We start from the raw sequence: 14,191 nt of genomic DNA, 5'->3' as shown, positions 1-14,191 counted from the left end.
AAAATATATACTTCCCATGTGAGTTTATAAGTTATATATATATATATATATATATATATATATATATATATATATATATATATATATATATAACTTACTTTACATTTTCGGATCTTTATCTCATTATAAAACTAGGAATTTTCCTAATAAAATTATATATATTCGGAAAATTCCAAGTTTTATAATGAGATAAAGATCCGAAAATGTGAAGTAAGTTTTCCGTTCTAACTCCCCTTCATAAAAGCAAGTCTTCTGTTCCAGCTATACTTAACAATTATATATAATCGTTCGCTCGACGAAAGACTGGAAAGTTGCACAGGTCAAACCAGTGTTCAAGAAAGGTAGTAGGAGTAATCAAATAAATTAGTTGGCCATATCATTAACGTCGATATGCAGCAGGATTTTCTAACATATATTGTGCTCGAACATTATGAATTACCTGGAAGTTAAATGCCTATTGACACATAATCAACATGGATTTAGAAAACACCGTTCTTGTGGAACACGAAAAGCTCTTTATTCACGTTAGTTGTTTAGAGCTATTGACAAGGGATTTCAGATTGATTCCGTATTTCTGAATTTCAGTAAAGTTTTTGACACTGTATCATACAAGCGGCTTGTAGTGAAATTGCGTGCTTATGGCCTATTGTCTCAATTACGAGAGTGGATTTGTTATTTCCTGTCAGAGAGGCCACAGTTCGTAGTAACTGATGGAAAGTTATCGAGTAAAACCGCGGTGATATCTGGCGTTCCGCAAGGTAGTGCTATAGGTCCTTTGCTGTACCTTATCTATATAAACGATTTGGAAGACAATCTGAGCAGCCATCTTAGGTTGTTTGCCGATGCCACTGTCGTTTTAGACTAATAGAGTGATCAGAAGATCAAAACAAACTGCAAAAAAAATTTAGAAAAGATATCTGAATGGTGCGAAAATTGGCAGTTGACCCTAAATAACGGAAAGTGTGGGGTCATCCACATGAGTGCTAAAAGGAATCCGTTAAATCTCGGTTACACGATAAGTCAGTCAAATCTAAAGGCCATAAATTCAACTAAATACCTAGTAATTACAATTAGCCAACCTAATTAGGAAACAACACATAGAAAATGTTGCGGGGAAGGCTAACCAAAAATTGCGTTTTATTGGTAGGACACTTAGAAAATGTAGCATCTCTAATAAGGCGACTGCTTGCATGGTACTTGTTCGTCTTATTTCATATGCTGCGTTGTGTGGGATCCTCACCACATAGGATTGAGAGAGTAAATCAAACAATTCAAAGATGGATAGCACTTTTATATAATCGAGAAATAGAGGAGAGTGTGTAACTGAAATGATATATGATTTTGGCTGGAAATCATTAAAATAAAGGCGTTTTTGGTTGCGACGGAATCTTATAACGAAATTCCAATCGCCAACTTTCTCCTCCGAATGCGAAAATATTTAGTTGACACCGATCTGCATAAGGAGAAACGATCACCACGTTAAAATAAGGGAAATATGTCCTAGTACGGAAAGATACAGGTTTTCGTTCTTTCCGCGCGTTGTACGAGACGGGAATAGTAGAGAAGTGTGAAGGTGGTTTGATGAACCCTCTTCCTGGCACTTAAATGTGATTTGCAGAGTAGCCTTGTAGATATAGATGTAGATGTAGATAGGCCAAATTGCAGCTGTGGCGCAATAGCTCTCGGTTAATACAATGATAAGGCAATGTAACCACTGCTATACTTTTTACAACAACTCGTCCACTGGAGGGTTCAAAGTTGAGTATACGAAATGCTGTTGACATACCTCTAAATAGCTGTGACTGCGAACTTCGGTGAAAGATGTTACTGTATTTCAACTGTAATAGGGCTCAGTCATTTGTGATAATAACAACAATTATGATTGATTATATTTTATAGAGAACCATTTTCTCTATGCCTCCTAAAATGGTACTAGAGAACAATATAAATGATTAAATAATTAATTTGAGGGTGCACTGTAACTTATATTAAGATTCAGATTAGTTTATGACATTCACACTATCTGTTTGTACGTTTGCTTCACTGATTACTATCGTATTTTAGCTGACACCCATTTTCTGCAGTTGTGAATTCTGTCAGTTAAGTCTGATTGCGTCAATTGCTTAAGGTTAATTTCCAAAATGTCAAATGCTATTTCTAACTACACTCCTGGAAATGGAAAAAAGAACACATTGACACCGGTGTGTCAGACCCACCATACTTGCTCCGGACACTGCGAGAGGGCTGTACAAGCAATGATCACACGCACGGCAAAGCGGACACACCAGAAACCGCGGTGTTGGCCGTCGAATGGCGCTAGCTGCGCAGCATTTGTGAACCGCCGCCGCCAGTGTCAGCCAGTTTGCCGTGGCATACGGAGCTCCATCGTAGTCTTTAACACTGGTAGCATGCAGCGACAGCGTGGACGTGAACCGTATGTGCAGTTGACGGACTTTGAGCGAGGGCGTATAATGGGCATGCGGGAGGCCGGGTGGACGTACCGCCGAATTGCTTAACACTTGGGGCGTGAGGTCTCCACAGTACATCGATGTTGTCGCCAGTGGTCGGCGGAAGGTGCACGTGCCCGTCGACCTGGGACCGGACCGCAGCGACGCACGGATGCACGCCAAGACCGTAGGACCCTACGCAGTGCCATAGGGGACCGCACCGCCACTTCCCAGCAGATTAGGGACACTGTTGCTCCTGGGGTATCGGCGAGGACCATTCGCAACCGTCTCCATGAAGCTGGGCTACGGTCCTGCACACCGTTAGGCCGTCATCCGCTCACGCCCCAACAGCGTGCAGCCCGCCTCCAGTGGAGTCGCGACAGGCGTGAATGGAGGGACGAATGGAGACGTGTCGTCTTCAGCGATGAGAGTCGCTTCTGCCTTGGTGCCAATGATGATCGTATGCGTGTTTTGCGCCGTGCAGGTGAGCGCCACAATCAGGACTGCATACGACCGAGGCACACAGGGCCAACACCCGGCATAATGGTGTGGGGAGCGATCTCCTACACTGGCCGTACACCACTGGTGATCGTCGAGGGGACACTGAATAGTGCACGGTACATCCAAACCGTCATCGAACCCATCGTTCTACCATTCCTAGACCGGCAAGGGAACTTGCTTTTCCAACAGGACAATGCACATCCGCATGTATTCCGTGCCACCCAACGTGCTCTAGAAGGTGTACGTCAACTACCCTGGCCAGCACGATCTCCGGATCTGTCTCCCATTGAACATGTTTGGGACTGGATGAAGCGTCGTCTCACGCGGTCTGCACGTCCAGCACGAACGCTGGTCCAACTGAGGCGCCAGGTGGAAATGGCATGGCAAGCCGTTCCACAGGACTACATCCAGCATCTCTACGATCGTCTCCATGGGAGAATAGCAGCCTGCATTGCTGCGAAAGGTGGATATACACTGTACTAGTGCCGACATTGTGCATGCTCTGTTGCCTGTGACTATGTGCCTGTGGTTCTGTCAGTGTGATCATGTGATGTATCTGACCCCAGGAATGTGTCAATAAAGTTTCCCCTTCTTGGGACAATGAATTCACGGTGTTCTTATTTCAATTCCAGGAGTGTATATAGACATGGATGTTGCATCAGACTGCTTACTTGAGTATTTCGCAGGGAAATTAACAATACCATACTTGACGTAAACACTGCTCTTTCTTTGCACTGCAGACGAATTTTTTGCAGCCATTTTAGACATAGAAAGAATAGTGTGATATTTGATATGCTCCATGGATGTGGAAGGTAATCGATTACATACTTCGTTGTATCTTACACCAAGGGTTGTAAATTGTTCGAAATTTTAAATTTTTTAACAATGCAACTCGTTCTGCTAACCTCTAACCGTTATTAATTTTGTATCAGTGCAAACATCTGTTGTCCACAGTTTGAACTCTTGGTACAACGATCAATCATTTGTCTGTTTTAGCAGCATAGCCATGTGGTGAGAACAGTATGCTACTGGTTCATGACGCAGCTGTTGATTCCATTTCGTGTTTTTCAGGATTGTGGAAAAGTAAATTCGTGCTCTATAACTATTTTTTACTGATTAGTTTAATGCATTTTAGAAGCAAATTATACAGAGAGAGTATGTTACATAGTCATTCCAATAGCGAATGATATATAACATCGTTCGAAATTTACCAAAGCGACACGTCAGCCATTTCACAAATGATTTCTTGGAAATTTTTTAATGCACTTGAGATTATTTAATCTATTTTTTGATACATCTTATGGATACTTTTGGCTACAGCACAGGAGGAGGATAGACTGTAACTACTATCTCTTTCACTTTATTACTAATTTCTAATCGGAGGAGGAGAGAGAAGAGAATGCAGTGTGATCTAATTTCTTATAAATAATTGTAGTTGTAAATAATTCTAGCTGTTCAGGTACCACTGAGCATGGCCTACATGGGGCCACATTATAACTGGCCATTTCATTTTAATACTAAGCTCTGAATGGAAGGTAAGAGAGATAGGTGTAGCACTGTGCAGCTTGTGTGGAATATGTGGGTTGAGTATGTGGGTGTAAGTAACTGGATGCAGTGGAGGACAGCTCTATACTAAACCTCCCAGTCACAAAAATAGTCCATTTACGCTAGATGTTGGTAGCCATACTACATTTGCTAGCAATTTTACTACACGGAACGAGAGGTTATGTCATGATCGCATGGACAGAAGTGAAATAAAAAAATCTATAGAATTGCAAAATATGACGGAAAATACGTATAAATTGAGGGAAAATACAATGAAGTGCGGGGAAATTGAGGATCACATGGAAATGAATGGACCCAGGGAAACAGTCACCTTTTTTTCTGTCTTGGCAGCAATCTACTGTATGTTTGTTGAGGTAACAGTGATACACGCTAGTTGATTGCTGTATTTGACACTTTTTAGGAAAACAGAAACCCATCTGCCTCTAATCTTAGAGGCATCTCCATTAAAGGTTAACAGAGAGTGGATGGGGTGACTGATTGAGATGGGGCCATAACGAGTTACGATTTAATGCCAGACTGATGATGCATTCCAGAGAAGGAGATATTGCTGCAGGTCACTTGGACATGTGTTCAGCTTTTCTGTCAGGATGCATCAGTATTGTGAAATAGCCTGCATTCGACTCGCATGCAACCACACATTCTGTATGTGACATAAAACACTGTCTCCTAGCGATCGTTAACAGTTAACCTCTCAGTCATCAGAGGACTTCCATCTGCTGTGTGATGCAACGTGACCATCCTGTTAGGATACATTCCTTTAAGTGAACGAAGATTTATTCGATGCACTCCATTCTCCCGTTGCATAGTGGGTATAAAGTTGAGACTTTAGTTTCATAACTAAGATTATTCTAAGTCAGCGAAAGGTGTTTGTGAGACACTGCCATCCCTGTGTATACATCTGCTTGACAGATACCCTGTTTACAGAGTTAGTGGCGGCATGACATGTAATTTCACATGTCGGACGCCGCTTGTATGCGTTTATCTGTTACCTTGTAAGAGGTGTTTTCCATTACTAACGATCATTTTCCATAGGGTTGATATGGGCACCTATAATTTCTTAACCGTAATCGGATGTGAACAGTGCACGGTATACATCTCTGGAAAGCTATATTGTTCATGTAGCACACAGAGCAGATGTTTTAAGGAAGCAGTTTTTTTCACTTTACAGTTTATGACCACAGTTTATCCTAGAGAAACGTGCAAGAAGGATGTACGTCATGCACTGCAAATATATTCCTTACTTTGGAATATTAATAGCGCTGCATTCCACACGAATGGTAGGTGGGAAACTGAAGCGATCTAACGTTATAGCCTGTCTTAAAGCTCCTGATACTGATCCCAGACACTAGAACAATACTTTAAAATTGATAGCATAGTTGATTTACGTAAAATGCTTCGAACTCCACCCATCTGGAACTCCATCGTGCATAAAAATCATCTGTTTCGTGTTCTTCTTAACCGTCTGATATTACACGACAACACTTTCAAATATGTTACTATACACCTATAAAGTGCTCATCTGGAGAAATCTTGTGCACTTGGACTGTCTAGGACTCGGCAAGCATCATTCATTTACGAGACGTGGAATGTAACGGTCTACTTCTAGTCAGCTGCAGATTAAATCGGTAACGGTGCTCCAGGGCAGGTTGGTCAAAGACAGTATGTCTTTCAGTCTCTAATTTTATCCTAAGACTGCGAGAATGCACTGTGACTCCCAACTGCATAGAGATAGATCGTAAATTAAGAACTACGCTCGAGGTGTTATAAATATGTAGAGCACTGTCTGGCATACTTTGATGATGTATATGTTCGAAAATTAACATTGAATGGATGCTGCACAGTAATCTGTTTACATTTTCAGTCATACTCGAAAAGGACAGAATGGACAGTTTAGCGATGACAGTGAAATTGGGAAACGTGTGCGGCAATATTTGTGTTGAAGTTACTGTAAAATTGCTAAAATTGCTCGCATTATCAAATGTGATACTTACTGTTACAGTACATCGATGGTGTCTTTCCTGCCCCATCTGTCCACTGGTAAGCTGTTGGTTACCACATAATGATTGACTGACATCACTTGTTTAACATAGAGAAAGATTTTTGGTGGAGGGGCAACACCTTCTATGGATGGCTAGACCAAAACAGTGATCGTGTATATGACTGCAGTATGAGGAATCAGTTGCAATGGCACCCAGAGCCATCAGCTATTCCATCACTGTCACATTTGGACAGCTGTTTGTAAACGCTCCACAAAGCTGCCAAACTTTTCCATTTTCCTTATGTTGTAACTGTCTTTTATTTAGAATCGTGGGGTGTTTTACGGTACCAGTGGTAACAACATGATTTACAAAGTGCGACATATAGTTTTCAGTGAGAAGCAACGGATCAGGATGTGTTAATTTCAGCTTAGAACCTGACGTACATATCAAAGTCTTTGCGGAAAACAAAAAAAAAAAATCTATGGCACTGTACAGAGCGTGTTAAAGCAGAAAAACAATATTTCTAACTACAACATAGGGTCACAGGGATAGTCTTTTGCGACTTATAGTATAGTTTGTTGGATATAGTCATCCTCCAACAGTACATGCCAAGCAACTTTACACTTGTCTGTGCAATGGATCTGTACCTTTATATTTAATAGGCTCGTCACATGTGCTCGATGCCAGTACGGAATGGTATTTGTTTTCGATATATGGCAAGAGAGAGATACAGTAAATACACTCCTGGAAATTGAAATAAGAACACCGTGAATTCATTGTCCCAGGAAGGGGAAACTTTATTGACACATTCCTGGGGTCAGATACATCACATGATCACACTGACAGAACCACAGGCACATAGACACAGGCAACAGAGCATGCACAATGTCGGCACTAGTACAGTGTATATCCACCTTTCGCAGCAATGCAGGCTGCTATTCTCCCATGGAGACGATCGTAGAGATGCTGGATGTAGTCCTGTGGAACGGCTTGCCATGCCATTTCCACCTGGCGCCTCAGTTGGGCCAGCGTTCGTGGTGGACGTGCAGACCGCGTGAGACGACGCTTCATCGAGTCCCAAACATGCTCAATGGGGGACAGATCCGGAGATCTTCCTGGCCAGGGTAGTTGACTTACACCTTCTAGAGCACGTTGGGTGGCACGGGATACATGCGGACGTGCATTGTCCTGTTGGAACAGCAAGTTCCCTTGCCGGTCTAGGAATGGTAGAACGATGGGTTCGATGACGGTTTGGATGTACCGTGCACTATTCACTGTCCCCTCGACGATCACCAGAGGTGTACGGCCAGTGTAGGAGATCGCTCCCCACACCATGATGCCCTGTGTGCCTCGGTCGAATGCAGTCCTGATTGTGGCGCTCACCTGCACGGCGCAAAACACGCATACGACCATCATTGCCACCAAGGCAGAAGCGACTCTCATCGCTGAAGACGACACGTCTCCATTCGTCCATCCATTCACGCCTGTCGCGACACCACTGGAGGCGGGCTGCACGATGTTGGGGCGTGAGCGAAAGACGGCCTAACGGTGTGCGGGACCGTAGCCCAGCTTCATGGAGACGGTTGCGAATGGTCCTCGCCGATACCCCAGGAACAACAGTGTCCCTAATTTGCTGGGAAATGGCGGTGCGGTCCCCTATGGCACTGCGTAGGGTCCTACGGTCTTGGGGTGCTTCCGTGCGTCGCTGCGGTCCGGTCCCAGGTCGACGGGCACGTGCACCTTCCGCCGACCACTGGCGACAACATCGATGTACTGTGGAGACCTCACACCCCACGTGTAGAGCAATTCGGCGGTACGTCCACCCGGCCTCCCGCATGCCCACTATACGCCCTCGCTCAAAGTCCGTCAACTGCACATACGGTTCACGTCCACGCTGTCGCGGCATGCTACCAGTGTTAAAGACTGCGATGGAGCTCCGTATGCCATGGCAAACTGGTTGACACTGACGGCGGCGGTGCACAAATGCTGCACGGCTAGCGCCATTCGACGGCCAACACCGCGGTTCCTGGTGTGTCCGCTATGCCGTGCATGTGATCATTGCTTTTACAGCCCTCTCGCAGTGTCCGGAGCAAGTATGGTGGGTCTGACACACCGGTGTCAATGTGTTCTTTTTTCCATTTCCAGGAGTGTATCTTATAGAGTTCTCTACAAGATTAAGTTAGTAGAGCTTTTATAGTACAGACTAACGATGATAGCATATTGGTGTGATAGACGTGAATGGGGCCAGAGGGACGCGGATCTGCTTCGGGCTGCAATATATGTATGTTGTTTGTGGACATACCATAATGCAGTAGCAAAACCTCGTGCTTCTCTCAGTTCCCATACTATCTCATATACTTTCTCGTGTTACAGGAGCAGGAATCGTTTGGAGCTGAACTTTCACATTGTATATCGTTGGCAGAGCAACGACAACGTGTTCCCATTTCCACCGAATGGTCAAAACACGGTCCTGTCGCCCTGACTCCGGTAACTCTGTTTTTACACGGGTTGCAGAAGTTGGTGGATATAGCTCTCACCGACTTCTGCTCAGTTCTGACTTAAATTGCAAGGATCACATGCGTAAAACGGGAGATATGGTAGCAGTTGCAAGAGGCACAGGGACTAACTAAAATTTTACTGTAGCAGATAGCTTCCACAAAGTGACTCATTTCCAGATATGAGATTGCCAGAAATATAATTTACTAGCGGCTGTAATCATTAAAGGTCTTCTCCAGCGGATACAACGAAGTTATGTGGTTGAATGGAAAGACTAGATTCCAATCATAGACATCATTTCTACCGGAAAGTGTGGCAAAAGATATCTGAAAGGCTATTGTACATTTATTACGACCCCAATCAGGAGACCATACACTGTTTGTGACCCTTCTCAATCAATCATTGCCTGTAACCCAATTGATATGTCACGAAACCTCTGACGTGGCATTCAGACAGAATGAGTTACAAATACTGGAGAAACATCTAGTGTCAGCGTGAGGGAGTTGCAAATACAGGTTTCATACCCCACTCCTTAGCTGAATCACTTTCTAAATTCTGTAATTTTATGACGAGCTTGCACCGTCAGAGTGTGTAACCACTCTTTTGGTCTGATAATAATATACACTCCGGCGATCACCGCCTATATTCAGTGTCGCGGTATTTCATTCGGAGGTAATGTCATACCTCGATTTATAAAGCCGATTTAGCTGTTAACATGGATACTTATGTGCACCTGTAAAACCAAGACTGCTTGTGATAGTAATATGGTTATGTTTTTTAACATCTGACCGTTTGTAACACGGTTACGTCTCTCTTTCTAAGACACAGTGGTACAACTCGCAAGAAAAACGTATGAGACATGTCCATCCATCGCTGATTTTCGGTTAGTATGATTTCGAATCACCAGTAACCAGTTATTGTTTTCCGACATGTGAAAGAGAATGACTATGTCCAGTCAGAAAGAAGGTATGGATTTGACGTCGAATACTGTGATAGCAAAGGGGAAAGTATGTTAAGTCATAAAACTGGTATAGACATTTCTATTTGCAGAGCCACAGCCATTAGCCAGGTGTATTTCTGATACTTCGCTCATTGTCGAATGTCGTCGAATTGAGAGCGCGATCGTAATATTTAGTTCTGAGTACAGCGATAAAGTATATTTGTAGCCGGTTTCCTAGGATGATTTTGTGACCTCCGGTGGCCTGTGGTGGGAATGATTAAAGTTTCCGGCTAACGGTAGGAGCTGTCTCAATGGAGAGGCCTGCTGGGATGCTGGAATGTAGCTGACTCAACCGTGTCGTGCTCAAGACGGCTGAATAGCGAACTAATACTTAATATGTGTTCGATACTGAACACATAGTGAGCTTAACACGAGCACGTTTGTCTGCACGCTTAAATGCTTGCAGATCAGTACATTTTAAGGATGTCGATATAGGTCTTTCATGATGTTGCAACACGACGATGTCTTAAATCCCACTTAGGCAGCTCAGCTACATTTAGATTTCGACAGACTTCGTTCCAAGTTTAATTTGTAAGTGGGTTGCTTCTGTGTTGGCAGCGCTGTGTAGCGCTTTGCATTGGATTTCTGACCGCGCTTTCTTTGTAAGAAACTCTGTGGGTGGTTGGCATTGTTCGAATATTCGCTATTGTAGTGTTGGGAAATTGGATGTGAACAGCGTGTAGCGTTGTGCAGTTGGAGGTGAGCCGCCAACAGTGGTGGATGTAGAGAAAGAGATGCCAGAGTTTTGAAAGGTTACTATAAGCGGACGATCTGGACATGTGTCCGCCAGAAAAAGGAAATTTGTGAAGATGGATGTTATATATGATGGCTTTTGAACGTTATTAAGGTAAATGCATTATTTGTTCTCTATCTAAATCTTTCATTTGCTAACTATGCCCATTCGTAGTTAGTACCTCCAGTAGTCAGAATCTTTAATTTAGCTGCCAGTATTGACGCTCGCTGTATTGCAGTAGTTCGAGTAACGAAGATTTTTGTGAGGTAAGTGATTCATGAAAGGTTTAGATTATTGTTATTCAGGGCCATTCTTTTGTAGGGGTTATTGAAAGTCAGATTATGTTGCGCTAAAAAAATATTGTGTGTCAATTTAGTGACCATCAGAATAAGGAAAGAGAGACCTGTCTTAGTACGTTCAGTTTTACTCAGCTGTCTTTGTATCAAGTAACGTGCAAGTTTACCAGCAAAGTTCTTCATAATTTTTCTAAGGGGACGTTACAAATTCACTGTAGCAATATTTGCTAGTGTACGAACTCTTCTCGGATAATTACCATTTCTTTCGCAAAAGTGACCGTACCGCGGTATTTTACCGCTAGGTTTAGCGTTGCATGTTTGACTGGAGATTTTGGCCAATCAGTTTCGATTTTAAACTCTTGCGCAAACAGATCTGCACAATATTTCCAAGAACTGTGCTTCGCATAACACTCGACAATTCACAAGCCTTGTTTTATCCTGAGCATAACTTTTTTTTACGTTCTACGCCTCAGTACAGTAATCTAGTTCTGTGACTCACACAAACGTAATGACACACCGAAGTACTCCAGATATAGCATGCCAGAGATGCGCGTCCGCAAACATATGCAGTAACACATCGAAATCACTGGAACAAGCATTTTCTGTGATGAGCGGTTCTCCTGTTCATTAAGAAGCATCAGTTTCATGGAAGCATTCCTGGGTCAGTATTATCACCCCCCCCCCCCCCCCACATTTTTGCTCACCTCTCTGCAGGCTTGCTTCTTACCATATACATTGCATACCAGTGACCTACCACCAATAACTTTTTGCACATTTGCTGAGTTGTCATTATGTTCCTCAAAGTCTGTTTCTGTTCTGTCCACACAGTCAATCAATTCTCTTTGCATTTCATGTGTATTCTTCATAAAGAAGTAACATGTCCAGTTTCTCTTTGTGAAACACAGTATCTGATGCTAACTTGCCAGCATTCAACACTTGTCCTCGACACAAAGTGGAAGCTTTCTTGGTTCTGTGCCCCTCTTACACTGGCATCACGTCGGTACAGCACTATCTTTCCTCTAATACTGCTGTGGCCATTTTACTAGAATTCAGGGGGTTGATAACGGAACTCATTAATTTATTCCGGAAATGTCTGAGGTACATTGCTTAATTGAATCGTCTCAGATAATAGTAAATTATTTTTAGTCACACAGACAGAGAAATGAATTAGTTTAAGATCAAAATGTTTGTAAAGTGAAAATATTCTACAAACGCTAATATTTCTGTGAGTGTTCGTTGCCCCAGTGAGTCACATGACGAATCACCCCAGAAAGTCAAGTTATCGAGAGACTTGTAAAATATTTGTAAGACAGTAGTCGTTAAGTGCAATAGCGTTGATTTGCTGACCCAGTGTTTATTCATTAAACCTAAATCCAAAGCCAATATGAAAAAATGATGATTAGCAGCTACTTTCTTCCTGTCACCTGGTTCGACAGACATGAAAGTTCACCTAGGCCTGTCATTAACAATAAAGCTCAGAGGGCAATCACCTTTTGGGTGTCACTCTTTTCAGTAAAGTAATTACTATGCACATTCATCACCCATAATGGCTCTCCACGTAGTGTCCTTAATAGCCGTTACTCGTTACAAGCCTCTGACATAATTCACACTTTTACGTAGATTTGAAATTTATGATAAATCAAGTGGCTCAACATTATTATTAATAAGTTGATTCCGTGACTGGCGCCTCAATGCAACTTGTGCAAAGTGATTTCTTTGGAGCTTGGAGTTTATACCTTGATAGCGTATTCAAACGTTAAAGATCCAACTGCAATAAGCATAATCATCAAACCCCCATTTGTCTGGATATGATGTGTAATAGAATAGGGGCCCTGCAGCATTCATTCACATGTAGGCCTGCCAGTGAACATTACTATATATCCTAATTTTGTTGCAGGCTTAACGATCTTCCACGAGGAACTGGTTACCCACAAATTTGTTATAAGGAAACAGAAATTGTCTGATGTGTCAGTAGTAGAGGTGGCAAATAAAGACAGTCAGACATTTAAGAAAAACACATTAATATGTCTGTTTTCACCAGATACTATTAAGCAACTGTTTAGGAACAAAATGACAAAAACACAGAGCGCAAGAGACTTTTTCAACTGCAGTTTTGTTTTCAAAGCTAGAATATTTTTCAGTGCGCCTATCTTACTAGAATCAGGTACTATTTCTGAAGGAGATATGACACGGACCAAAATTTAAATTTTCTAGTGACCAGATCCTGATTTCAGGAGTTTAACTGTCACCCCAGCCAATGAAAGTTTACTCAGTGGTCTTTCCAATATTCGAGGCGATGTTTCTATGCATCAGTTGCAATCAGGATACCATCGACAAATAATATTTTTTCTAGTAGGACGCAGAACTAATACCTTCTACCTATGTGGATAAAAGTCGTATATTTCCTCGATTCGTTTGACAATAAGACCTGAAAATAGGAGCAGCAGAGATATAGGCTCATCTAAAGTCTCATGCTGTGGGCAAATGAGCAAAATTATTTTTATTAATGGTCACGAATCCAGGACTACGCACACTTGGCCACTTGGTTTATTGCCTGTTGGTAATGACTGCCGTACAAAGAATGTAATGGTTAAATCAATTTCCACTGAAGTATTCGTCTTATTTCTCCATCAACTGCCTGTCGTTTCGTTCATGGAATGGAGTAGGAATTGCAACAAATTGTGTCATTACAGTATTACGCCCATGAGGTACACACACGTATTTCTTCTCCTCAAAAACACTTCAGCAAGTCAAAAGTCTGTTTCCTAACACTAGTTGTTCTTGTTCATTGAGATAAAAAGATACCATTGTTTATTATGTAAATATGTTTTGTTATTCTCATTTTTATTATATTGAATTGAGAATTTTCAGATACACTCTTTGTTTATAAAAACTTTATTTTAATTCCCTGGTAGTGCTTACCTAGTTCTGTTAGGGTTAGTATTAAGTCTTCTTCAGAACTGTTACCCTCAATCGATAGGCAGCATTTATCCGAAGAAAAGTCTAAATTTACGTCCTTTTCTCGGAAAAACTTAACTCCCAGCAAGCAGTCGACCACAATACATTCAAAACTTGGGAACAGGCACACTATAATTCCATTTCAATTGACCACTAATACTTATATCTGCCACTTGATGATATGCAAATTAGTACCTACAGCTCCAAAAAGACAC

Source organism: Schistocerca gregaria, chromosome X (assembly GCF_023897955.1).
Source record: "Schistocerca gregaria isolate iqSchGreg1 chromosome X, iqSchGreg1.2, whole genome shotgun sequence".
In the NCBI taxonomy this organism is placed as follows: Eukaryota; Metazoa; Arthropoda; class Insecta; order Orthoptera; family Acrididae; genus Schistocerca; species Schistocerca gregaria.
Note: the sequence above shows the minus strand (reverse complement) of the source record.